Source organism: Pseudophryne corroboree, chromosome 4, assembly GCF_028390025.1.
Source record: "Pseudophryne corroboree isolate aPseCor3 chromosome 4, aPseCor3.hap2, whole genome shotgun sequence".
Lineage (NCBI taxonomy): Eukaryota > Metazoa > Chordata > Amphibia > Anura > Myobatrachidae > Pseudophryne > Pseudophryne corroboree.
In genome coordinates this window covers 23,730,762-23,753,261 of record NC_086447.1, presented here as the reverse complement: position 1 = coordinate 23,753,261, position 22,500 = coordinate 23,730,762, and the positions used below count along the sequence as shown (strand labels likewise).

The 22,500-nt window shown below is 35.6% G+C and overlaps 31 non-coding genes across 31 annotated transcripts; all 31 read right to left on the bottom strand.

Annotated features, from left to right (window-relative positions):
* Nucleotides 1-118: 118 nt before the first annotated feature.
* On the bottom strand, nucleotides 119-208 carry TRNAY-GUA (transfer RNA tyrosine (anticodon GUA)). Its single transcript is given in 2 exon segments — nucleotides 119-154; nucleotides 172-208. It is a non-coding gene; the product is annotated as a tRNA-Tyr (tRNA).
* Nucleotides 209-1,111: 903 nt separating this feature from the next.
* TRNAS-AGA (transfer RNA serine (anticodon AGA)) lies at nucleotides 1,112-1,193 on the bottom strand. Its single transcript has one exon. It is a non-coding gene; the product is annotated as a tRNA-Ser (tRNA).
* A 239-nt stretch (nucleotides 1,194-1,432) lies between these two features.
* On the bottom strand, nucleotides 1,433-1,522 carry TRNAY-GUA (transfer RNA tyrosine (anticodon GUA)). The gene is given in 2 exon segments: nucleotides 1,433-1,468; nucleotides 1,486-1,522. It is a non-coding gene; the product is annotated as a tRNA-Tyr (tRNA).
* Nucleotides 1,523-2,420: 898 nt separating this feature from the next.
* Nucleotides 2,421-2,502, bottom strand: TRNAS-AGA (transfer RNA serine (anticodon AGA)). Its single transcript has one exon. It is a non-coding gene; the product is annotated as a tRNA-Ser (tRNA).
* Nucleotides 2,503-3,776: 1,274 nt separating this feature from the next.
* Nucleotides 3,777-3,858, bottom strand: TRNAS-AGA (transfer RNA serine (anticodon AGA)). Its single transcript has one exon. It is a non-coding gene; the product is annotated as a tRNA-Ser (tRNA).
* A 239-nt stretch (nucleotides 3,859-4,097) lies between these two features.
* On the bottom strand, nucleotides 4,098-4,187 carry TRNAY-GUA (transfer RNA tyrosine (anticodon GUA)). Its single transcript is given in 2 exon segments — nucleotides 4,098-4,133; nucleotides 4,151-4,187. It is a non-coding gene; the product is annotated as a tRNA-Tyr (tRNA).
* Nucleotides 4,188-5,089: 902 nt separating this feature from the next.
* Nucleotides 5,090-5,171, bottom strand: TRNAS-AGA (transfer RNA serine (anticodon AGA)). Its single transcript has one exon. It is a non-coding gene; the product is annotated as a tRNA-Ser (tRNA).
* A 239-nt stretch (nucleotides 5,172-5,410) lies between these two features.
* Nucleotides 5,411-5,500, bottom strand: TRNAY-GUA (transfer RNA tyrosine (anticodon GUA)). The gene is given in 2 exon segments: nucleotides 5,411-5,446; nucleotides 5,464-5,500. It is a non-coding gene; the product is annotated as a tRNA-Tyr (tRNA).
* Nucleotides 5,501-6,402: 902 nt separating this feature from the next.
* TRNAS-AGA (transfer RNA serine (anticodon AGA)) lies at nucleotides 6,403-6,484 on the bottom strand. Its single transcript has one exon. It is a non-coding gene; the product is annotated as a tRNA-Ser (tRNA).
* Nucleotides 6,485-6,723: 239 nt separating this feature from the next.
* TRNAY-GUA (transfer RNA tyrosine (anticodon GUA)) lies at nucleotides 6,724-6,813 on the bottom strand. The gene is given in 2 exon segments: nucleotides 6,724-6,759; nucleotides 6,777-6,813. It is a non-coding gene; the product is annotated as a tRNA-Tyr (tRNA).
* Nucleotides 6,814-9,067: 2,254 nt separating this feature from the next.
* On the bottom strand, nucleotides 9,068-9,149 carry TRNAS-AGA (transfer RNA serine (anticodon AGA)). The gene has a single exon. It is a non-coding gene; the product is annotated as a tRNA-Ser (tRNA).
* A 239-nt stretch (nucleotides 9,150-9,388) lies between these two features.
* On the bottom strand, nucleotides 9,389-9,478 carry TRNAY-GUA (transfer RNA tyrosine (anticodon GUA)). Its single transcript is given in 2 exon segments — nucleotides 9,389-9,424; nucleotides 9,442-9,478. It is a non-coding gene; the product is annotated as a tRNA-Tyr (tRNA).
* Nucleotides 9,479-10,380: 902 nt separating this feature from the next.
* TRNAS-AGA (transfer RNA serine (anticodon AGA)) lies at nucleotides 10,381-10,462 on the bottom strand. Its single transcript has one exon. It is a non-coding gene; the product is annotated as a tRNA-Ser (tRNA).
* A 239-nt stretch (nucleotides 10,463-10,701) lies between these two features.
* On the bottom strand, nucleotides 10,702-10,791 carry TRNAY-GUA (transfer RNA tyrosine (anticodon GUA)). The gene is given in 2 exon segments: nucleotides 10,702-10,737; nucleotides 10,755-10,791. It is a non-coding gene; the product is annotated as a tRNA-Tyr (tRNA).
* A 902-nt stretch (nucleotides 10,792-11,693) lies between these two features.
* TRNAS-AGA (transfer RNA serine (anticodon AGA)) lies at nucleotides 11,694-11,775 on the bottom strand. The gene has a single exon. It is a non-coding gene; the product is annotated as a tRNA-Ser (tRNA).
* A 239-nt stretch (nucleotides 11,776-12,014) lies between these two features.
* Nucleotides 12,015-12,104, bottom strand: TRNAY-GUA (transfer RNA tyrosine (anticodon GUA)). The gene is given in 2 exon segments: nucleotides 12,015-12,050; nucleotides 12,068-12,104. It is a non-coding gene; the product is annotated as a tRNA-Tyr (tRNA).
* An 898-nt stretch (nucleotides 12,105-13,002) lies between these two features.
* Nucleotides 13,003-13,084, bottom strand: TRNAS-AGA (transfer RNA serine (anticodon AGA)). The gene has a single exon. It is a non-coding gene; the product is annotated as a tRNA-Ser (tRNA).
* Nucleotides 13,085-13,323: 239 nt separating this feature from the next.
* On the bottom strand, nucleotides 13,324-13,413 carry TRNAY-GUA (transfer RNA tyrosine (anticodon GUA)). The gene is given in 2 exon segments: nucleotides 13,324-13,359; nucleotides 13,377-13,413. It is a non-coding gene; the product is annotated as a tRNA-Tyr (tRNA).
* Nucleotides 13,414-14,357: 944 nt separating this feature from the next.
* On the bottom strand, nucleotides 14,358-14,439 carry TRNAF-AAA (transfer RNA phenylalanine (anticodon AAA)). The gene has a single exon. It is a non-coding gene; the product is annotated as a tRNA-Phe (tRNA).
* A 239-nt stretch (nucleotides 14,440-14,678) lies between these two features.
* Nucleotides 14,679-14,768, bottom strand: TRNAY-GUA (transfer RNA tyrosine (anticodon GUA)). The gene is given in 2 exon segments: nucleotides 14,679-14,714; nucleotides 14,732-14,768. It is a non-coding gene; the product is annotated as a tRNA-Tyr (tRNA).
* A 902-nt stretch (nucleotides 14,769-15,670) lies between these two features.
* Nucleotides 15,671-15,752, bottom strand: TRNAS-AGA (transfer RNA serine (anticodon AGA)). Its single transcript has one exon. It is a non-coding gene; the product is annotated as a tRNA-Ser (tRNA).
* Nucleotides 15,753-15,991: 239 nt separating this feature from the next.
* On the bottom strand, nucleotides 15,992-16,081 carry TRNAY-GUA (transfer RNA tyrosine (anticodon GUA)). The gene is given in 2 exon segments: nucleotides 15,992-16,027; nucleotides 16,045-16,081. It is a non-coding gene; the product is annotated as a tRNA-Tyr (tRNA).
* Nucleotides 16,082-16,983: 902 nt separating this feature from the next.
* On the bottom strand, nucleotides 16,984-17,065 carry TRNAS-AGA (transfer RNA serine (anticodon AGA)). Its single transcript has one exon. It is a non-coding gene; the product is annotated as a tRNA-Ser (tRNA).
* A 239-nt stretch (nucleotides 17,066-17,304) lies between these two features.
* TRNAY-GUA (transfer RNA tyrosine (anticodon GUA)) lies at nucleotides 17,305-17,394 on the bottom strand. Its single transcript is given in 2 exon segments — nucleotides 17,305-17,340; nucleotides 17,358-17,394. It is a non-coding gene; the product is annotated as a tRNA-Tyr (tRNA).
* A 903-nt stretch (nucleotides 17,395-18,297) lies between these two features.
* On the bottom strand, nucleotides 18,298-18,379 carry TRNAS-AGA (transfer RNA serine (anticodon AGA)). Its single transcript has one exon. It is a non-coding gene; the product is annotated as a tRNA-Ser (tRNA).
* A 239-nt stretch (nucleotides 18,380-18,618) lies between these two features.
* TRNAY-GUA (transfer RNA tyrosine (anticodon GUA)) lies at nucleotides 18,619-18,708 on the bottom strand. The gene is given in 2 exon segments: nucleotides 18,619-18,654; nucleotides 18,672-18,708. It is a non-coding gene; the product is annotated as a tRNA-Tyr (tRNA).
* A 902-nt stretch (nucleotides 18,709-19,610) lies between these two features.
* On the bottom strand, nucleotides 19,611-19,692 carry TRNAS-AGA (transfer RNA serine (anticodon AGA)). The gene has a single exon. It is a non-coding gene; the product is annotated as a tRNA-Ser (tRNA).
* A 239-nt stretch (nucleotides 19,693-19,931) lies between these two features.
* Nucleotides 19,932-20,021, bottom strand: TRNAY-GUA (transfer RNA tyrosine (anticodon GUA)). The gene is given in 2 exon segments: nucleotides 19,932-19,967; nucleotides 19,985-20,021. It is a non-coding gene; the product is annotated as a tRNA-Tyr (tRNA).
* A 902-nt stretch (nucleotides 20,022-20,923) lies between these two features.
* On the bottom strand, nucleotides 20,924-21,005 carry TRNAS-AGA (transfer RNA serine (anticodon AGA)). Its single transcript has one exon. It is a non-coding gene; the product is annotated as a tRNA-Ser (tRNA).
* A 239-nt stretch (nucleotides 21,006-21,244) lies between these two features.
* TRNAY-GUA (transfer RNA tyrosine (anticodon GUA)) lies at nucleotides 21,245-21,334 on the bottom strand. The gene is given in 2 exon segments: nucleotides 21,245-21,280; nucleotides 21,298-21,334. It is a non-coding gene; the product is annotated as a tRNA-Tyr (tRNA).
* Nucleotides 21,335-22,236: 902 nt separating this feature from the next.
* Nucleotides 22,237-22,318, bottom strand: TRNAS-AGA (transfer RNA serine (anticodon AGA)). The gene has a single exon. It is a non-coding gene; the product is annotated as a tRNA-Ser (tRNA).
* Between the last annotated feature and the right edge of the window lie 182 nt (nucleotides 22,319-22,500).

The window sequence follows — 22,500 nt, the reverse complement described above, 5'->3', positions numbered from 1 at the left end:
GACCACAGTGACCTGCGTTAATGATTTTTAAAATATAACTTGGAGAATGCTTTATACTTGGTATAGTTTTGGGTTTGTAAAATGTCAGTACTGACATCTAAGTTTATCAAAAGCGTCATCCTTCGAGCTGGAATTGAACCAGCGACCTAAGGATTTCTGTACCAATCTCCTCTACAGTCCTCCGCTCTACCAGCTGAGATATCGAAGGATTCCATGATCGTACGACTGTGATATCACGTGCTATTAAAATGATTGAGTGTCAATTTTAAACATTATCAACTTTCCAAGCAAAATAAAAAATGATTTGACTACACAAAAGAGATTCAACTACTTATTCCTGTGTTGCTTTATCACACAAATTGTCATGTTTAATCATTTGGAAAATATCACTAATAGTTTCACTTATATTTGTGCAATTACTATCAACTGGCTACAGAGCTAGTTTGGAAAGCACTTTCAATAGATTTTTTTAGTGTAGCCAAACTTACATCAAGATTAGAGATGCTTGAGCCTATCAAACCTTCTACACTCTTTTAAATTTTGCTTGTTTTGTAAACTAATCAAGTGTTCCAGGAATGATGGGGATATTCCATTGTTTGTTCTGATTTGACAATTCATTTTGGACAATGAGCGGCCCTTTTGAGCTAGTGAAGATAATTGTGCTACATGAGAGTATGCACAGACAATTATTTTTCTTTTTTTGCATTAAAGCACAATTTTTAATAAAGGAGAGGTTAATGATATAATAATTAGCACTGAAAGTTATCTGACACGATTTGAAAGTAAAATGTTGTGCATTGAAAGTAACCAAAGCTCTTTTTACTTTGAGTGGACATCATTTTCTTTCAAATGAATTTGATATTTTGCTAAATGTACAAAACTTTCTTACAAATTTGACATTCAAAATGCATTTGTAATTAATAAATGCTACTTAGTATGGCTGCTGAGATTCCTGGGCTCAGTCTCAAGTAGAGGAGGAGAATGACGGATAGAGAAAGAGAGAACAGGCAGGCATCCTAAAGATTTTGATGTGCCAGTTCCTGACTCACCCTGAGCAACACTGGTTTCAAGCTTTTAGTAAATTTTCTGAAAAAAAGAATAACCATGTTGTCGTTGTCGGCAGGATTTGAACTTGCGCGGGGAGACCCCAATGGATTTCTAGTCCATCGCCTTAACCACTCGGCCTCGACTACCTCTCATGCAATGTGATGTTTTCACAAAAGTTTCTCTATGGGTTGAGCTACTTCATTTCAGGCTGTGAGGATGACTGAAGTAATATTGTATCAGAGATGATTTCCATGGGAAGTTAATCCTGACCACAGTGACCTGCGTTAATGATTTTTAAAATATAACTTGGAGAATGCTTTATACTTGGTATAGTTTTGGGTTTGTAAAATGTCAGTACTGACATCTAAGTTTATCAAAAGCGTCAACCTTCGAGCCGGAATTGAACCAGCGACCTAAGGATTTCTGTATCAATCTCCTCTACAGTTCTCCGCTCTACCAGCTGAGATATCGAAGGATTCCATGATCGTACAGCTGTGATATTACGTGCTATTAAAATGATTGTCAATTTTAAACATTATCAACTTTCCAAGCAAAATAAAAAATGATTTGACTACACAAAAGAGATTCAACTACTTATTCCTGTGTTGCTTTATCACACAAATTGTCATGTTTAATCATTTGGAAAATATCACTAATAGTTTGACTTATATTTGTGCAATTACTATCAACTGGCTACAGAGCTAGTTTGGAAAGCACTTTTAATATATTTTTTAGTGTAGCCAAACTTACATCAAGATTAGAGAAGCTTGAGCCTATCAAACCTTCTACACTCTTTTAAATGTTGCTTGATTTGTAAACTAATCAAGTGTTCCAGGAATGATGGGGATATTCCATTGTTTGTTCTGATTTGACAATTCATTTTGGACAATGAGCGGCCCTTTTGAGCTAGTGAAGATAATTGTGCTACATGAGAGTATGCACAGACAATTATTTTTCTTTTTTTGCATTAAAGCACAATTTTTAATAAAGGAGAGGTTAATGATATAATAATTAGCACTGAAAGTCATCTGACACGATTTAAAAGTAAAATCTTGTGCACTGAAAGTAACCAAAGCTCTTTTTACTTTGAGTGGACATCATTTTCTTTCAAATGAATTTGATATTTTGCTAAATGTACAAAACTTTCTTACAAATTTGACATTCAAAATGCATTTGTAATTAATAAATGCTACTTAGTATGGCTGCTGAGATTCCTGGGCTCAGTCTCAAGTAGAGGAGGAGAATGACGGATAGAGAAAGAGAGAACAGGCAGGCATCCTAAAGATTTTGATGTGCCAGTTCCTGACTCACCCTGAGCAACACTGGTTTCAAGCTTTTAGTACATTTTCTGAAAAATAAAACAACCATGTGGTCGTAGTCAGCAGGATTTGAACCTGCGCGGGGAGACACCAATGGATTTCTAGTCCATCGCCTAAACCACTCGGCCACGACTACCTCTCATGCAATGTGATGTTTTCACAAAAGTTTCTCTATGGGTTGAGCTACTTCATTTCAGGCTGTGAGGATGACTGAAGTAATTTTGTATCAGAGATGATTTCCATGGGAAGTTAATGCTGACCAAAGTAACCTGCGTTAATGATTTTTAAAATATAACTTGGAGAATGCTTTATACTTGGTATAGTTTTGGGTTTGTAAAATGTCAGTACTGACATCTAAGTTTATCAAAAGCTTCATCCTTCGAGCCAGAATTGAACCAGCGACCTAAGGATTTCTGTACCAATCTCCTCTACAGTCCTCCGCTCTACCAGCTGAGATATAGAAGGATTCCATGATCGTACAACTGTGATATCACGTGCTATTAAAATGATTGAGTGTCAATTTTAAACATTATCAACTTTCCAAGTAAAATAAAAAAATGATTTGACTACACAAAAGAGATTCAACTACTTATTCCTGTGTTGCTTTATCACACAAATTGTCATGTTTAATCATTTGGAAAATATCACTAATAGTTTGACTTATATTTGTGCAATTACTATCAACTGGCTACAGAGCTAGTTTGGAAAGCACTTTCAATAGATTTTTTAGTGTAGCCAAACTTACATCAAGATTAGAGAAGCTTGAGCCTATCAAACCTTCTACACTCTTTTAAATGTTGCTTGTTTTGTAAACTAATCAAGTGTTCCAGGAATGATGGGGATATTCCATTGTTTGTTCTGATTTGACAATTAATTTTGGACAATGAGCGGCCCTTTTGAGCTAGTGAAGATAATTGTGCTACATGAGAGTATGCACAGACAATTATTTTTCTTTTTTTGCATTAAAGCACAATTTTTAATAATTGTGCTTTTTCTTTTTTTGCATAAAGCACAATTTTTAATAAAGGAGAGGTTAATGATATAATAATTAGCACTGAAAGTCATCTGACATGATTTGAAAGTAAAATGTTGTGCATTGAAAGTAACCAAAGCTCTTTTTACTTTGAGTGGACATCATTTTCTTTCAAATGAATTTGATATTTTGCTAAATGTACAAAACTTTCTTACAAATTTGACATTCAAAATGCATTTGTAATTAATAAATGCTACTTAGTATGGCTGCTGAGATTCCTGGGCTCAGTCTCAAGTAGAGGAGGAGAATGACGGATAGAGAAAGAGAGAACAGGCAGGCATCCTAAAGATTTTGATGTGCCAGTTCCTGACTCACCCTGAGCAACACTGGTTTCAAGCTTTTAGTAAATTTTCTGAAAAATAAAACAATCATGCGGTTGTAGTCCGGAGGATTTGAATCTGCGCTGGGAGACCCCAATGGATTTCTAGTCCATCGCCTTAACCACTCGGCCACGACTACCTCTCACTCAATGTGATGTTTTCACAAAAGTTTCTCTATGGGTTGAGCTACTTCATTTCAGGCTGTGAGGATGACTGAAGTAATATTGTATCAGAGATGATTTCCGTGGGAAGTTAATCCTGACCACAGTGACCTGCGTTAATGATTTTTAAAATATAACTTGGAGAATGCTTTATACTTGGTATAGTTTTGGGTTTGTAAAATGTCAGTACTGACATCTAAGTTTATCAAAAGCGTCATCCTTTGAGCCGGAATTGAACCAGCGACCTAAGGATTTCTGTACCAATTTCCTCTACAGTCCTCCGCTCTACCAGCTGAGCTATCGAAGGATCCCATGATCACACAGCTGTGATATTACGTGCTATTAAAATGATTGAGTGTTAATTTTAAACATTATCAACTTTCCAAGCAAAATGAAAAATGATTTGACTACACAAAAGAGATTCAACTACTTATTCCTGTGTTGCTTTATCACACAAATTGTCATGTTTAATCATTTGGAAAATATCACTAATAGTTTGACTTATATTTGTGAAATTACTATCAACTGGCTACAGAGGTAGTTTGGAAAGCACTTTCAATAGATTTTTTAGTGTAGCCAAACTTACATCAAGATTAGAGATGCTTGAGCCTATCAAATCTTCTACACTCTTTTAAATTTTGCTTGTTTTGTAAACTAATCAAGTGTTCCAGGAATGATGGGGATATTCCATTGTTTGTTCTGATTTGACAATTCATTTTGGACAATGAGCGGCCCTTTTGAGCTAGTGAAGATAATTGTGCTACATGAGAGTATGCACAGACAATTATTTTTCTTTTTTTGCATTAAAGCACAATTTTTAATAAAGGAGAGGTTAATGATATAATAATTAGCACTGAAAGTCATCTGACATGATTTGAAAGTAAAATGTTGTGCATTGAAAGTAACCAAAGCTTTTTTTACTTTGAGTGGACATCATTTTCTTTCAAATGAATTTGATATTTTGCTAAATGTACAAAACTTTCTTACAAATTTGACATTCAAAATGCATTTGTAATTAATAAATGCTACTTAGTATGGCTGCTGAGATTCCTGGGCTCAGTCTCAAGTATAGGAGGAGAATGACAGATAGAGAAAGAGAGAACAGGCAGGCATCCTAAAGATTTGGATGTGCCAGTTCCTGACTCACCCTGAGCAACTCTGGTTTCAAGCTTTTAGTAAATTTTCTGAAAAAAAGAATAACCATGTGGTCGTGGTCAGCAGGATTTGAACCTGCGCGGGAAGACCCCAATGGATTTCTAGTCCATCGCCTTAACCACTCAGCCACGACTACCTCTCATGCAATGTGATGTTTTCAAAAATATTTCTCTATGGGTTGAGCTACTTCATTTCAGGCTGTGAGGATGACTGAAGTAATATTGTATCAGAGATGATTTCCATGGGAAGTTAATCCTGACCACAGTGACCTGCGTTAATGATTTTTAAAATATAACTTGGAGAATGCTTTATACTTGGTATGGTTTTGGGTTTGTAAAATGTCAGTACTGACATCTAAGTTTATCAAAAGCGTCAACCTTCGAGCCGGAATTGAACCAGCGACCTAAGGATTTCTGTAATAATCTCCTCTACAGTCCTCCGCTCTACCAGCTGAGCTATCAAAGGATTCCATGATCATACAGCTGTGATATTACGTGCTATTAAAATGATTGAGTGTTCATTTTAAACATTATCAACTTTCCAAGCAAAATGAAAAATGATTTGACTACACAAAAGAGATTCAACTACTTATTCCTGTGTTGCTTTATCACACAAATTGTCATGTTTAATCATTTGGAAAATATCACTAATAGTTTCACTTATATTTGTGCAATTACTATCAACTGGCTACAGAGCTAGTTTGGAAAGCACTTTCAATAGATTTTTTAGTGTAGCCAAACTTACATCAAGATTAGAGATGCTTGAGCCTATCAAACCTTCTACACTCTTTTACATTTTGCTTGTTTTGTAAACTAATCAAGTGTTCCAGGAATGATGGGGATATTCCATTGTTTGTTCTGATTTGACAATTAATTTTGGACAATGAGCGGCCCTTTTGAGCTAGTGAAGATAATTGTGCTACATGAGAGTATGCACAGACAATTATTTTTCTTTTTTTGCATTGAAGCACAATTTTTAATACAGGAGAGTTTAATGATATAATAATTAGCACTGAAAGTCATCTGACACGATTTGAAAGTAAAATGTTGTGCATTGAAAGTAACCAAAGCTCTTTTTACTTTGAGTGGACATCATTTTCTTTCAAATGAATTTGATATTTTGCTAAATGTACAAAACTTTCTTACAAATTTGACATTCAAAATGCATTTGTAATTAATAAATGCTACTTAGTGTGGCTGCTGAGATTCCTGGGCTCAGTCTCAAGTAGAGGAGGAGAATGACGGATAGAGAAAGAGAGAACAGGCAGGCATCCTAAAGATTTTGATGTGCCAGTTCCTGACTCACCCTGAGCAACACTGGTTTCAAGCTTTCAGTAAATTTTCTGAAAAATAAAACAACAATGTGGTCGTAGTCAGCAGAATTTGAACCTGCGCGGGGAGACACCAATGGATTTCTAGTCCATCATCTTAACCACTCGGCCACGACTACCTCTCATGCAATGTGATGTTTTCACAAAAGTTTCTCTATGGGTTGAGCTGCTTCATTTCAGGCTGTGAGGATGACTGAAGTAATATTGTATCAGAGATGATTTCCATGGGAAGTTAATCCTGACCACAGTGACCTGCATTAATGATTTTTAATATATAACTTGGAGAATGCTTTATACTTGGTATAGTTTTGGGTTTGTAAAATGTCAGCACTGACATCTATGTTTAGCAAAAGCATCATCCTTCGAGCTGGAATTGAACCAGCGACCTAAGGATTTCTGTACCAATCTCCTCTACAGTCCTCCGCTCTACCAGCTGAGATATCGAAGGATTCCATGATCGTACAACTGTGATATCACGTGCTATTAAAATGATTGTCAATTTTAAACATTATCAACTTTCCAAGCAAAATAAAAAATGATTTGACTACACAAAAGAGATTCAACTACTTATTCCTGTGTTGCTTTATCACACAAATTGTCATGTTTAATCATTTGGAAAATATCACTAATAGTTTGACTTATATTTGTGCAATTACTATCAACTGGCTACAGAGCTAGTTTGGAAAGCACTTTTAATATATTTTTTAGTGTAGCCAAACTTACATCAAGATTAGAGAAGCTTGAGCCTATCAAACCTTCTACACTCTTTTAAATGTTGCTTGTTTTTTAAACTAATCAAGTGTTCCAGGAATGATGGGGATATTCCATTGTTTGTTCTGATTTGACAATTCATTTTGGACAATGAGCGGCCCTTTTGAGCTAGTGAAGATAATTGTGCTACATGAGAGTATGCACAGACAATTATTTTTCTTTTTTTGCATTAAAGCACAATTTTTAATAAAGGAGAGGTTAATGATATAATAATTAGCACTGAAAGTAATCTGACACGATTTGAAAGTAAAATCTTGTGCACTGAAAGTAACCAAAGCTCTTTTTACTTTGAGTGGACATCATTTTCTTTCAAATGAATTTGATATTTTGCTAAATGTACAAAACTTTCTTACAAATTTGACATTCAAAATGCATTTGTAATTAATAAATGCTACTTAGTATGGCTGCTGAGATTCCTGGGCTCAGTCTCAAGTAGAGGAGGAGAATGACGGATAGAGAAAGAGAGAACAGGCAGGCATCCTAAAAATTTTGATGTGCCAGTTCCTGACTCACCCTGAGCAACACTGGTTTCAAGCTTTTAGTAAATTTTCTGAAAAATAAAACAACCATGTGGTCGTAGCCTGCAGGATTTGAACCTGAGCGGGGAGACCCCAATGGATTTCTAGTCCATCGCCTTAACCACTCTGTCACGACTACCTCTCATGCAATGTGATGTTTTCACAAAAGTTTCTCTATGGGTTGAGCTACTTCATTTCAGGCTGTGAGGATGACTGAAGTAATTTTGTATCAGAGATGATTTCCATGGGAAGTTAATGCTGACCAAAGTAACCTGCGTTAATGATTTTTAAAATATAACTTGGAGAATGCTTTATACTTGGTATAGTTTTGGGTTTGTAAAATGTCAGTACTGACATCTAAGTTTATCAAAAGCTTCATCCTTCGAGCCAGAATTGAACCAGCGACCTAAGGATTTCTGTACCAATCTCCTCTACAGTCCTCCGCTCTACCAGCTGAGATATAGAAGGATTCCATGATCGTACAACTGTGATATCACGTGCTATTAAAATGATTGAGTGTCAATTTTAAACATTATCAACTTTCCAAGTAAAATAAAAAAATGATTTGACTACACAAAAGAGATTCAACTACTTATTCCTGTGTTGCTTTATCACACAAATTGTCATGTTTAATCATTTGGAAAATATCACTAATAGTTTGACTTATATTTGTGCAATTACTATCAACTGGCTACAGAGCTAGTTTGGAAAGCACTTTCAATAGATTTTTTAGTGTAGCCAAACTTACATCAAGATTAGAGAAGCTTGAGCCTATCAAACCTTCTACACTCTTTTAAATGTTGCTTGTTTTGTAAACTAATCAAGTGTTCCAGGAATGATGGGGATATTCCATTGTTTGTTCTGATTTGACAATTAATTTTGGACAATGAGCGGCCCTTTTGAGCTAGTGAAGATAATTGTGCTACATGAGAGTATGCACAGACAATTATTTTTCTTTTTTTGCATTAAAGCACAATTTTTAATAATTGTGCTTTTTCTTTTTTTGCATAAAGCACAATTTTTAATAAAGGAGAGGTTAATGATATAATAATTAGCACTGAAAGTCATCTGACATGATTTGAAAGTAAAATGTTGTGCATTGAAAGTAACCAAAGCTCTTTTTACTTTGAGTGGACATCATTTTCTTTCAAATGAATTTGATATTTTGCTAAATGTACAAAACTTTCTTACAAATTTGACATTCAAAATGCATTTGTAATTAATAAATGCTACTTAGTATGGCTGCTGAGATTCCTGGGCTCAGTCTCAAGTAGAGGAGGAGAATGACGGATAGAGAAAGAGAGAACAGGCAGGCATCCTAAAGATTTTGATGTGCCAGTTCCTGACTCACCCTGAGCAACACTGGTTTCAAGCTTTTAGTAAATTTTCTGAAAAATAAAACAATCATGCGGTTGTAGTCCGGAGGATTTGAACCTGCGCTGGGAGACCCCAATGGATTTCTAGTCCATCGCCTTAACCACTCGGCCACGACTACCTCTCACTCAATGTGATGTTTTCACAAAAGTTTCTCTATGGGTTGAGCTACTTCATTTCAGGCTGTGAGGATGACTGAAGTAATATTGTATCAGAGATGATTTCCGTGGGAAGTTAATCCTGACCACAGTGACCTGCGTTAATGATTTTTAAAATATAACTTGGAGAATGCTTTATACTTGGTATAGTTTTGGGTTTGTAAAATGTCAGTACTGACATCTAAGTTTATCAAAAGCGTCATCCTTTGAGCCGGAATTGAACCAGCGACCTAAGGATTTCTGTACCAATTTCCTCTACAGTCCTCCGCTCTACCAGCTGAGCTATCGAAGGATCCCATGATCACACAGCTGTGATATTACGTGCTATTAAAATGATTGAGTGTTAATTTTAAACATTATCAACTTTCCAAGCAAAATGAAAAATGATTTGACTACACAAAAGAGATTCAACTACTTATTCCTGTGTTGCTTTATCACACAAATTGTCATGTTTAATCATTTGGAAAATATCACTAATAGTTTGACTTATATTTGTGAAATTACTATCAACTGGCTACAGAGGTAGTTTGGAAAGCACTTTCAATAGATTTTTTAGTGTAGCCAAACTTACATCAAGATTAGAGATGCTTGAGCCTATCAAATCTTCTACACTCTTTTAAATTTTGCTTGTTTTGTAAACTAATCAAGTGTTCCAGGAATGATGGGGATATTCCATTGTTTGTTCTGATTTGACAATTCATTTTGGACAATGAGCGGCCCTTTTGAGCTAGTGAAGATAATTGTGCTACATGAGAGTATGCACAGACAATTATTTTTCTTTTTTTGCATTAAAGCACAATTTTTAATAAAGGAGAGGTTAATGATATAATAATTAGCACTGAAAGTCATCTGACATGATTTGAAAGTAAAATGTTGTGCATTGAAAGTAACCAAAGCTCTTTTTACTTTGAGTGGACATCATTTTCTTTCAAATGAATTTGATATTTTGCTAAATGTACAAAACTTTCTTACAAATTTGACATTCAAAATGCATTTGTAATTAATAAATGCTACTTAGTATGGCTGCTGAGATTCCTGGGCTCAGTCTCAAGTATAGGAGGAGAATGACAGATAGAGAAAGAGAGAACAGGCAGGCATCCTAAAGATTTGGATGTGCCAGTTCCTGACTCACCCTGAGCAACTCTGGTTTCAAGCTTTTAGTAAATTTTCTGAAAAAAAGAATAACCATGTGGTCGTGGTCAGCAGGATTTGAACCTGCGCGGGAAGACCCCAATGGATTTCTAGTCCATCGCCTTAACCACTCAGCCACGACTACCTCTCATGCAATTTGATGTTTTCAAAAATATTTCTCTATGGGTTGAGCTACTTCATTTCAGGCTGTGAGGATGACTGAAGTAATATTGTATCAGAGATGATTTCCATGGGAAGTTAATCCTGACCACAGTGACCTGCGTTAATGATTTTTAAAATATAACTTGGAGAATGCTTTATACTTGGTATGGTTTTGGGTTTGTAAAATGTCAGTACTGACATCTAAGTTTATCAAAAGCGTCAACCTTCGAGCCGGAATTGAACCAGCGACCTAAGGATTTCTGTAATAATCTCCTCTACAGTCCTCCGCTCTACCAGCTGAGCTATCAAAGGATTCCATGATCATACAGCTGTGATATTACGTGCTATTAAAATGATTGAGTGTTCATTTTAAACATTATCAACTTTCCAAGCAAAATGAAAAATGATTTGACTACACAAAAGAGATTCAACTACTTATTCCTGTGTTGCTTTATCACACAAATTGTCATGTTTAATCATTTGGAAAATATCACTAATAGTTTCACTTATATTTGTGCAATTACTATCAACTGGCTACAGAGCTAGTTTGGAAAGCACTTTCAATAGATTTTTTAGTGTAGCCAAACTTACATCAAGATTAGAGATGCTTGAGCCTATCAAACCTTCTACACTCTTTTACATTTTGCTTGTTTTGTAAACTAATCAAGTGTTCCAGGAATGATGGGGATATTCCATTGTTTGTTCTGATTTGACAATTAATTTTGGACAATGAGCGGCCCTTTTGAGCTAGTGAAGATAATTGTGCTACATGAGAGTATGCACAGACAATTATTTTTCTTTTTTTGCATTGAAGCACAATTTTTAATACAGGAGAGTTTAATGATATAATAATTAGCACTGAAAGTCATCTGACACGATTTGAAAGTAAAATGTTGTGCATTGAAAGTAACCAAAGCTCTTTTTACTTTGAGTGGACATCATTTTCTTTCAAATGAATTTGATATTTTGCTAAATGTACAAAACTTTCTTACAAATTTGACATTCAAAATGCATTTGTAATTAATAAATGCTACTTAGTGTGGCTGCTGAGATTCCTGGGCTCAGTCTCAAGTAGAGGAGGAGAATGACGGATAGAGAAAGAGAGAACAGGCAGGCATCCTAAAGATTTTGATGTGCCAGTTCCTGACTCACCCTGAGCAACACTGGTTTCAAGCTTTCAGTAAATTTTCTGAAAAATAAAACAACAATGTGGTCGTAGTCAGCAGAATTTGAACCTGCGCGGGGAGACACCAATGGATTTCTAGTCCATCATCTTAACCACTCGGCCACGACTACCTCTCATGCAATGTGATGTTTTCACAAAAGTTTCTCTATGGGTTGAGCTGCTTCATTTCAGGCTGTGAGGATGACTGAAGTAATATTGTATCAGAGATGATTTCCATGGGAAGTTAATCCTGACCACAGTGACCTGCATTAATGATTTTTAATATATAACTTGGAGAATGCTTTATACTTGGTATAGTTTTGGGTTTGTAAAATGTCAGCACTGACATCTATGTTTAGCAAAAGCATCATCCTTCGAGCTGGAATTGAACCAGCGACCTAAGGATTTCTGTACCAATCTCCTCTACAGTCCTCCGCTCTACCAGCTGAGATATCGAAGGATTCCATGATCGTACAACTGTGATATCACGTGCTATTAAAATGATTGTCAATTTTAAACATTATCAACTTTCCAAGCAAAATAAAAAATGATTTGACTACACAAAAGAGATTCAACTACTTATTCCTGTGTTGCTTTATCACACAAATTGTCATGTTTAATCATTTGGAAAATATCACTAATAGTTTGACTTATATTTGTGCAATTACTATCAACTGGCTACAGAGCTAGTTTGGAAAGCACTTTTAATATATTTTTTAGTGTAGCCAAACTTACATCAAGATTAGAGAAGCTTGAGCCTATCAAACCTTCTACACTCTTTTAAATGTTGCTTGTTTTTTAAACTAATCAAGTGTTCCAGGAATGATGGGGATATTCCATTGTTTGTTCTGATTTGACAATTCATTTTGGACAATGAGCGGCCCTTTTGAGCTAGTGAAGATAATTGTGCTACATGAGAGTATGCACAGACAATTATTTTTCTTTTTTTGCATTAAAGCACAATTTTTAATAAAGGAGAGGTTAATGATATAATAATTAGCACTGAAAGTAATCTGACACGATTTGAAAGTAAAATCTTGTGCACTGAAAGTAACCAAAGCTCTTTTTACTTTGAGTGGACATCATTTTCTTTCAAATGAATTTGATATTTTGCTAAATGTACAAAACTTTCTTACAAATTTGACATTCAAAATGCATTTGTAATTAATAAATGCTACTTAGTATGGCTGCTGAGATTCCTGGGCTCAGTCTCAAGTAGAGGAGGAGAATGACGGATAGAGAAAGAGAGAACAGGCAGGCATCCTAAAAATTTTGATGTGCCAGTTCCTGACTCACCCTGAGCAACACTGGTTTCAAGCTTTTAGTAAATTTTCTGAAAAATAAAACAACCATGTGGTCATAGTCAGCAGGATTTGAACCTGCGCGGGGAGACACCAATGGATTTCTAGTCCATCGCCTTAACCACTCGGCCTCGACTACCTCTCATGCAATGTGATGTTTTCACAAAAGTTTCTCTATGGGTTGAGCTACTTCATTTCAGGCTGTGAGGATGACTGAAGTAATATTGTATCAGAGATGATTTCCATGGGAAGTTAATCCTGACCACAGTGACCTGCGTTAATGATTTTTAAAATATAACTTGGAGAATGCTTTATACTTGGTATAGTTTTGGGTTTGTAAAATGTCAGTACTGACATCTAAGTTTATCAAAAGCGTCAACCTTCGAGCCGGAATTGAACCAGCGACCTAAGGATTTCTGTATCAATCTCCTCTACAGTTCTCCGCTCTACCAGCTGAGATATCGAAGGATTCCATGATCGTACAGCTGTGATATTACGTGCTATTAAAATGATTGAGTGTTCATTTTAAACATTACCAACTTTCCAAGCAAAATGAAAAATGATTTGACTACACAAAAGAGATTCAACTACTTATTCCTGTGTTGCTTTATCACACAAATTGTCATGTTTAATCATTTGGAAAATATCACTAATAGTTTGACTTATATTTGTGCAATTACTATCAACTGGCTACAGAGCTAGTTTGGAAAGCACTTTCAATAGATTTTTTAGTGTAGCCAAACTTACATCAAGATTAGAGAAGCTTGAGCCTATCAAACCTTCTACACTCTTTTAAATGTTGCTTGTTTTGTAAACTAATCAAGTGTTCCAGGAATGATGGGGATATTCCATTGTTTGTTCTGATTTGACAATTAATTTTGGACAATGAGCGGCCCTTTTGAGCTAGTGAAGATAATTGTGCTATATGAGAGTATGCACAGACAATTATTTTTCTTTTTTTGCATTAAAGCACAATTTTTAATAATTGTGCTTTTTCTTTTTTTGCATAAAGCACAATTTTTAATAAAGGAGAGGTTAATGATATAATAATTAGCACTGAAAGTCATCTGACATGATTTGAAAGTAAAATGTTGTGCATTGAAAGTAACCAAAGCTCTTTTTACTTTGAGTGGACATCATTTTCTTTCAAATGAATTTGATATTTTGCTAAATGTACAAAACTTTCTTACAAATTTGACATTCAAAATGCATTTGTAATTAATAAATGCTACTTAGTATGGCTGCTGAGATTCCTGGGCTCAGTCTCAAGTAGAGGAGGAGAATGACGGATAGAGAAAGAGAGAACAGGCAGGCATCCTAAAGATTTTGATGTGCCAGTTCCTGACTCACCCTGAGCAACACTGGTTTCAAGCTTTTAGTAAATTTTCTGAAAAATAAAACAATCATGCGGTTGTAGTCGGGAGGATTTGAACCTGCGCTGGGAGACCCCAATGGATTTTTAGTCCATCGCCTTAACCACTCGGCCACGACTACCTCTCACTCAATGTGATGTTTTCACAAAAGTTTCTCTATGGGTTGAGCTACTTCATTTCAGGCTGTGAGGATGACTGAAGTAATATTGTATCAGAGATGATTTCCATGGGAAGTTAATCCTGACCACAGTGACCTGCGTTAATGATTTTTAAAATATAACTTGGAGAATGCTTTATACTTGGTATAGTTTTGGGTTTGTAAAATGTCAGTACTGACATCTAAGTTTATCAAAAGCGTCATCCTTTGAGCCGGAATTGAACCAGCGACCTAAGGATTTCTGTACCAATTTCCTCTACAGTCCTCCGCTCTACCAGCTGAGCTATCGAAGGATCCCAGGATCACACAGCTGTGATATTACGTGCTATTAAAATGATTGAGTGTTAATTTTAAACATTATCAACTTTCCAAGCAAAATGAAAAATGATTTGACTACACAAAAGAGATTCAACTACTTATTCCTGTGTTGCTTTATCACACAAATTGTCATGTTTAATCATTTGGAAAATATCACTAATAGTTTGACTTATATTTGTGAAATTACTATCAACTGGCTACAGAGGTAGTTTGGAAAGCACTTTCAATAGATTTTTTAGTGTAGCCAAACTTACATCAAGATTAGAGATGCTTGAGCCTATCAAATCTTCTACACTCTTTTAAATTTTGCTTGTTTTGTAAACTAATCAAGTGTTCCAGGAATGATGGGGATATTCCATTGTTTGTTCTGATTTGACAATTCATTTTGGACAATGAGCGGCCCTTTTGAGCTAGTGAAGATAATTGTGCTACATGAGAGTATGCACAGACAATTATTTTTCTTTTTTTGCATTAAAGCACAATTTTTAATAAAGGAGAGGTTAATGATATAATAATTAGCACTGAAAGTCATCTGACACGATTTGAAAGTAAAATGTTGTGCATTGAAAGTAACCAAAGCTCTTTTTACTTTGAGTGGACATCATTTTCTTTCAAATGAATTTGATATTTTGCTAAATGTACAAAACTTTCTTACAAATTTGACATTCAAAATGCATTTGTAATTAATAAATGCTACTTAGTATGGCTGCTGAGATTCCTGGGCTCAGTCTCAAGTATAGGAGGAGAATGACGGATAGAGAAAGAGAGAACAGGCAGGCATCCTAAAGATTTTGATGTGCCAGTTCCTGACTCACCCTGAGCAACTCTGGTTTCAAGCTTTTAGTAAATTTTCTGAAAAAAAGAATAACCATGTGGTCGTGGTCAGCAGGATTCGAACCTGCGCGGGAAGACCCCAATGGATTTCTAGTCTATCGCCTTAACCACTCAGCCACGACTACCTCTCATGCAATGTGATGTTTTCAAAAATATTTCTCTATGGGTTGAGCTACTTCATTTCAGGCTGTGAGGATGACTGAAGTAATATTGTATCAGAGATGATTTCCATGGGAAGTTAATCCTGACCACAGTGACCTGCGTTAATGATTTTTAAAATATAACTTGGAGAATGCTTTATACTTGGTATGGTTTTGGGTTTGTAAAATGTCAGTACTGACATCTAAGTTTATCAAAAGCGTCAACCTTCGAGCCGGAATTGAACCAGCGACCTAAGGATTTCTGTAATAATCTCCTCTACAGTCCTCCGCTCTACCAGCTGAGCTATCGAAGGATTCCATGATCATACAGCTGTGATATTACGTGCTATTAAAATGATTGAGTGTTCATTTTAAACATTATCAACTTTCCAAGCAAAATGAAAAATGATTTGACTACACAAAAGAGATTCAACTACTTATTCCTGTGTTGCTTTATCACACAAATTGTCATGTTTAATCATTTGGAAAATATCACTAATAGTTTGACTTATATTTGTGCAATTACTATCAACTGGCTACAGAGCTAGTTTGGAAAGCACTTTCAATAGATTTTTTAGTGTAGCCAAACTTACATCAAGATTAGAGATGCTTGAGCCTATCAAACCTTCTACACTCTTTTACATTTTGCTTGTTTTGTAAGCTAATCAAGTGTTCCAGGAATGATGGGGATATTCCATTGTTTGTTCTGATTTGACAATTAATTTTGGACAATGAGCGGCCCTTTTGAGCTAGTGAAGATAATTGTGCTACATGAGAGTATGCACAGACAATTATTTTTCTTTTTTTGCATTAAAGCACAATTTTTAATAAAGGAGAGGTTAATGATATAATAATTAGCACTGAAAGTCATCTGACACGATTTGAAAGTAAAATGTTGTGCATTGAAAGTAACCAAAGCTCTTTTTACTTTGAGTGGACATCATTTTCTTTCAAATGAATTTGATATTTTGCTAAATGTACAAAACTTTCTTACAAATTTGACATTCAAAATGCATTTGTAATTATTAAATGCTACTTAGTATGACTGCTGAGATTCCTGGGCTCAGTCTCAAGTAGAGGAGGAGAATGACGGATAGAGAAAGAGAGAACAGGCAGGCATCCTAAAGATTTTGATGTGCCAGTTCCTGACTTACCCTGAGCAACACTGGTTTCAAGCTTTTAGTAAATTTTCTGAAAAATAAAACAACCATGTGGTCGTAGTCGGCAGGATTTGAGCCTGCACGGGGAGACACCAATGGATTTCTAGTCCATCGCCTTTACCACTCGGCCACGACTACTTCTCATGCAATGTGATGTTTTCACAAAAGTTTCTCTATGGGTTGAGCTACTTCATTTCAGGCTGTGAGGATGACTGAAGTAATATTGTATCAGAGATGATTTCCATGGGAAGTTAATCCTGACCACAGTGACCTGCGTTAATGATTTTTAAAATATAACTTGGAGAATGCTTTATACTTGGTATAGTTTTGGGTTTGTAAAATGTCAGTACTGACATCTAAGTTTATCAAAAGCGTCATCCTTCGAGCTGGAATTGAACCAGCGACCTAAGGATTTCTGTACCAATCTCCTCTACAGTCCTCCGCTCTACCAGCTGAGATATCGAAGGATTCCATGATCGTACAACTGTGATATCACGTGCTATTAAAATGATTGAGTGTCAATTTTAAACATTATCAACTTTCCAAGCAAAATAAAAAATGATTTGACTACACAAAAGAGATTCAACTACTTATTCCTGTGTTGCTTTATCACACAAATTGTCATGTTTAATCATTTGGAAAATATCACTAATAGTTTCACTTATATTTGTGCAATTACTATCAACTGGCTACAGAGCTAGTTTGGAAAGCACTTTCAATAGATTTTTTTAGTGTAGCCAAACTTACATCAAGATTAGAGATGCTTGAGCCTATCAAACCTTCTACACTCTTTTAAATTTTGCTTGTTTTGTAAACTAATCAAGTGTTCCAGGAATGATGGGGATATTCCATTGTTTGTTCTGATTTGACAATTCATTTTGGACAATGAGCGGCCCTTTTGAGCTAGTGAAGATAATTGTGCTACATGAGAGTATGCACAGACAATTATTTTTCTTTTTTTGCATTAAAGCACAATTTTTAATAAAGGAGAGGTTAATGATATAATAATTAGCACTGAAAGTTATCTGACACGATTTGAAAGTAAAATGTTGTGCATTGAAAGTAACCAAAGCTCTTTTTACTTTGAGTGGACATCATTTTCTTTCAAATGAATTTGATATTTTGCTAAATGTACAAAACTTTCTTACAAATTTGACATTCAAAATGCATTTGTAATTAATAAATGCTACTTAGTATGGCTGCTGAGATTCCTGGGCTCAGTCTCAAGTAGAGGAGGAGAATGACGGATAGAGAAAGAGAGAACAGGCAGGCATCCTAAAGATTTTGATGTGCCAGTTCCTGACTCACCCTGAGCAACACTGGTTTCAAGCTTTCAGTAAATTTTCTGAAAAATAAAACAACCATGTGGTCGTAGTCAGCAAGATTTGAACCTGCGCGGGGAGACACCAATGGATTTCTTGTCCATCACCTTAACCACTCGGCCACGACTACCTCTCATGCAATGTGATGTTTTCACAAAAGTTTCTCTATGAGTTGAGCTACTTTATTTCAGGCTGTGAGGATGACTGAAGTAATATTGTATCAGAGATGATTTCCATGGGAAGTTAATCCTGACCACAGTGACCTGCATTAATGATTTTTAATATATAACTTGGAGAATGCTTTATACTTGGTATAGTTTTGGGTTTGTAAAATGTCAGCACTGACAACTATGTTTATCAAAACCATCATCCTTCGAGCTGGAATTGAACCAGCGACCTAAGGATTTCTGTACCAATCTCCTCTACAGTCCTCCGCTCTACCAGCTGAGATATCGAAGGATTCCATGATCGTACTACTGTGATATCACGTGCTATTAAAATGATTGAGTGTCAATTTTAAACATTATCAACTTTCCAAGCAAAATAAAAAATGATTTGACTACACAAAAGAGATTCAACTACTTATTCCTGTGTTGCTTTATCACACAAATTGTCATGTTTAATCATTTGGAAAATATCACTAATAGTTTCACTTATATTTGTGCAATTACTATCAACTGGCTACAGAGCTAGTTTGGAAAGCACTTTCAATAGATTTTTTAGTGTAGCCAAACTTACATCAAGATTAGAGATGCTTGAGCCTATCAAACCTTCTACACTCTTTTAAATTTTGCTTGTTTTGTAAACTAATCAAGTGTTCCAGGAATGATGGGGATATTCCATTGTTTGTTCTGATTTGACAATTAATTTTGGACAATGAGCGGCCCTTTTGAGCTAGTGAAGATAATTGTGCTACATGAGAGTATGCACAGACAATTATTTTTCTTTTTTTGCATTGAAGCACAATTTTTAATACAGGAGAGTTTAATGATATAATAATTAGCACTGAAAGTCATCTGACACGATTTGAAAGTAAAATGTTGTGCATTGAAAGTAACCAAAGCTCTTTTTACTTTGAGTGGACATCATTTTCTTTCAAATGAATTTGATATTTTGCTAAATGTACAAAACTTTCTTACAAATTTGACATTCAAAATGCATTTGTAATTAATAAATGCTACTTAGTGTGGCTGCTGAGATTCCTGGGCTCAGTCTCAAGTAGAGGAGGAGAATGACGGATAGAGAAAGAGAGAACAGGCAGGCATCCTAAAGATTTTGATGTGCCAGTTCCTGACTTACCCTGAGCAACACTGGTTTCAAGCTTTTAGTAAATTTTCTGAAAAAAAGAATAACCATGTTGTCGTAGTCGGCATGATTTGAACTTGCGCGGGGAGACCCCAATGGATTTCTAGTCCATCGCCTTAACCACTCGGCCTCGACTACCTCTCATGCAATGTGATGTTTTCACAAAAGTTTCTCTATGGGTTGAGCTACTTTATTTCAGGCTGTGAGGATGACTGAAGTAATATTGTATCAGAGATGATTTCCATGGGAAGTTAATCCTGACCACAGTGACCTGCGTTAATGATTTTTAAAATATAACTTGGAGAATGCTTTATACTTGGTATAGTTTTGGGTTTGTAAAATGTCAGTACTGACATCTAAGTTTATCAAAAGCGTCAACCTTCGAGCCGGAATTGAACCAGCGACCTAAGGATTTCTGTATCAATCTCCTCTACAGTTCTCCGCTCTACCAGCTGAGATATCGAAGGATTCCATGATCGTACAGCTGTGATATTACGTGCTATTAAAATGATTGAGTGTTCATTTTAAACATTATCAACTTTCCAAGCAAAATGAAAAATGATTTGACTACACAAAAGAGATTCAACTACTTATTCCTGTGTTGCTTTATCACACAAATTGTCATGTTTAATCATTTGGAAAATATCACTAATAGTTTGACTTATATTTGTGCAATTACTATCAACTGGCTACAGAGCTAGTTTGGAAAGCACTTTCAATAGATTTTTTAGTGTAGCCAAACTTACATCAAGATTAGAGATGCTTGAGCCTATCAAACCTTCTACACTCTTTTACATTTTGCTTGTTTTGTAAGCTAATCAAGTGTTCCAGGAATGATGGGGATATTCCATTGTTTGTTCTGATTTGACAATTCATTTTGGACAATGAGCGGCCCTTTTGAGCTAGTGAAGATAATTGTGCTACATGAGAGTATGCACAGACAATTATTTTTCTTTTTTTGCATTAAAGCACAATTTTTAATAAAGGAGAGGTTAATGATATAATAATTAGCACTGAAAGTTATCTGACACGATTTGAAAGTAAAATGTTGTGCATTGAAAGTAACCAAAGCTCTTTTTACTTTGAGTGGACATCATTTTCTTTCAAATGAATTTGATATTTTGCTAAATGTACAAAACTTTCTTACAAATTTGACATTCAAAATGCATTTGTAATTAATAAATGCTACTTAGTATGGCTGCTGAGATTCCTGGGCTCAGTCTCAAGTAGAGGAGGAGAATGACGGATAGAGAAAGAGAGAACAGGCAGGCATCCTAAAGATTTTGATGTGCCAGTTCCTGACTCACCCTGAGCAACACTGGTTTCAAGCTTTCAGTAAATTTTCTGAAAAATAAAACAACCATGTGGTCGTAGTCAGCAAGATTTGAACCTGCGCGGGGAGACACCAATGGATTTCTTGTCCATCACCTTAACCACTCGGCCACGACTACCTCTCATGCAATGTGATGTTTTCACAAAAGTTTCTCTATGAGTTGAGCTACTTTATTTCAGGCTGTGAGGATGACTGAAGTAATATTGTATCAGAGATGATTTCCATGGGAAGTTAATCCTGACCACAGTGACCTGCATTAATGATTTTTAATATATAACTTGGAGAATGCTTTATACTTGGTATAGTTTTGGGTTTGTAAAATGTCAGCACTGACAACTATGTTTATCAAAACCATCATCCTTCGAGCTGGAATTGAACCAGCGACCTAAGGATTTCTGTACCAATCTCCTCTACAGTCCTCCGCTCTACCAGCTGAGATATCGAAGGATTCCATGATCGTACTACTGTGATATCACGTGCTATTAAAATGATTGAGTGTCAATTTTAAACATTATCAACTTTCCAAGCAAAATAAAAAATGATTTGACTACACAAAAGAGATTCAACTACTTATTCCTGTGTTGCTTTATCACACAAATTGTCATGTTTAATCATTTGGAAAATATCACTAATAGTTTCACTTATATTTGTGCAATTACTATCAACTGGCTACAGAGCTAGTTTGGAAAGCACTTTCAATAGATTTTTTAGTGTAGCCAAACTTACATCAAGATTAGAGATGCTTGAGCCTATCAAACCTTCTACACTCTTTTAAATTTTGCTTGTTTTGTAAACTAATCAAGTGTTCCAGGAATGATGGGGATATTCCATTGTTTGTTCTGATTTGACAATTAATTTTGGACAATGAGCGGCCCTTTTGAGCTAGTGAAGATAATTGTGCTACATGAGAGTATGCACAGACAATTATTTTTCTTTTTTTGCATTGAAGCACAATTTTTAATACAGGAGAGTTTAATGATATAATAATTAGCACTGAAAGTCATCTGACACGATTTGAAAGTAAAATGTTGTGCATTGAAAGTAACCAAAGCTCTTTTTACTTTGAGTGGACATCATTTTCTTTCAAATGAATTTGATATTTTGCTAAATGTACAAAACTTTCTTACAAATTTGACATTCAAAATGCATTTGTAATTAATAAATGCTACTTAGTGTGGCTGCTGAGATTCCTGGGCTCAGTCTCAAGTAGAGGAGGAGAATGACGGATAGAGAAAGAGAGAACAGGCAGGCATCCTAAAGATTTTGATGTGCCAGTTCCTGACTTACCCTGAGCAACACTGGTTTCAAGCTTTTAGTAAATTTTCTGAAAAAAAGAATAACCATGTTGTCGTAGTCGGCATGATTTGAACTTGCGCGGGGAGACCCCAATGGATTTCTAGTCCATCGCCTTAACCACTCGGCCTCGACTACCTCTCATGCAATGTGATGTTTTCACAAAAGTTTCTCTATGGGTTGAGCTACTTTATTTCAGGCTGTGAGGATGACTGAAGTAATATTGTATCAGAGATGATTTCCATGGGAAGTTAATCCTGACCACAGTGACCTGCGTTAATGATTTTTAAAATATAACTTGGAGAATGCTTTATACTTGG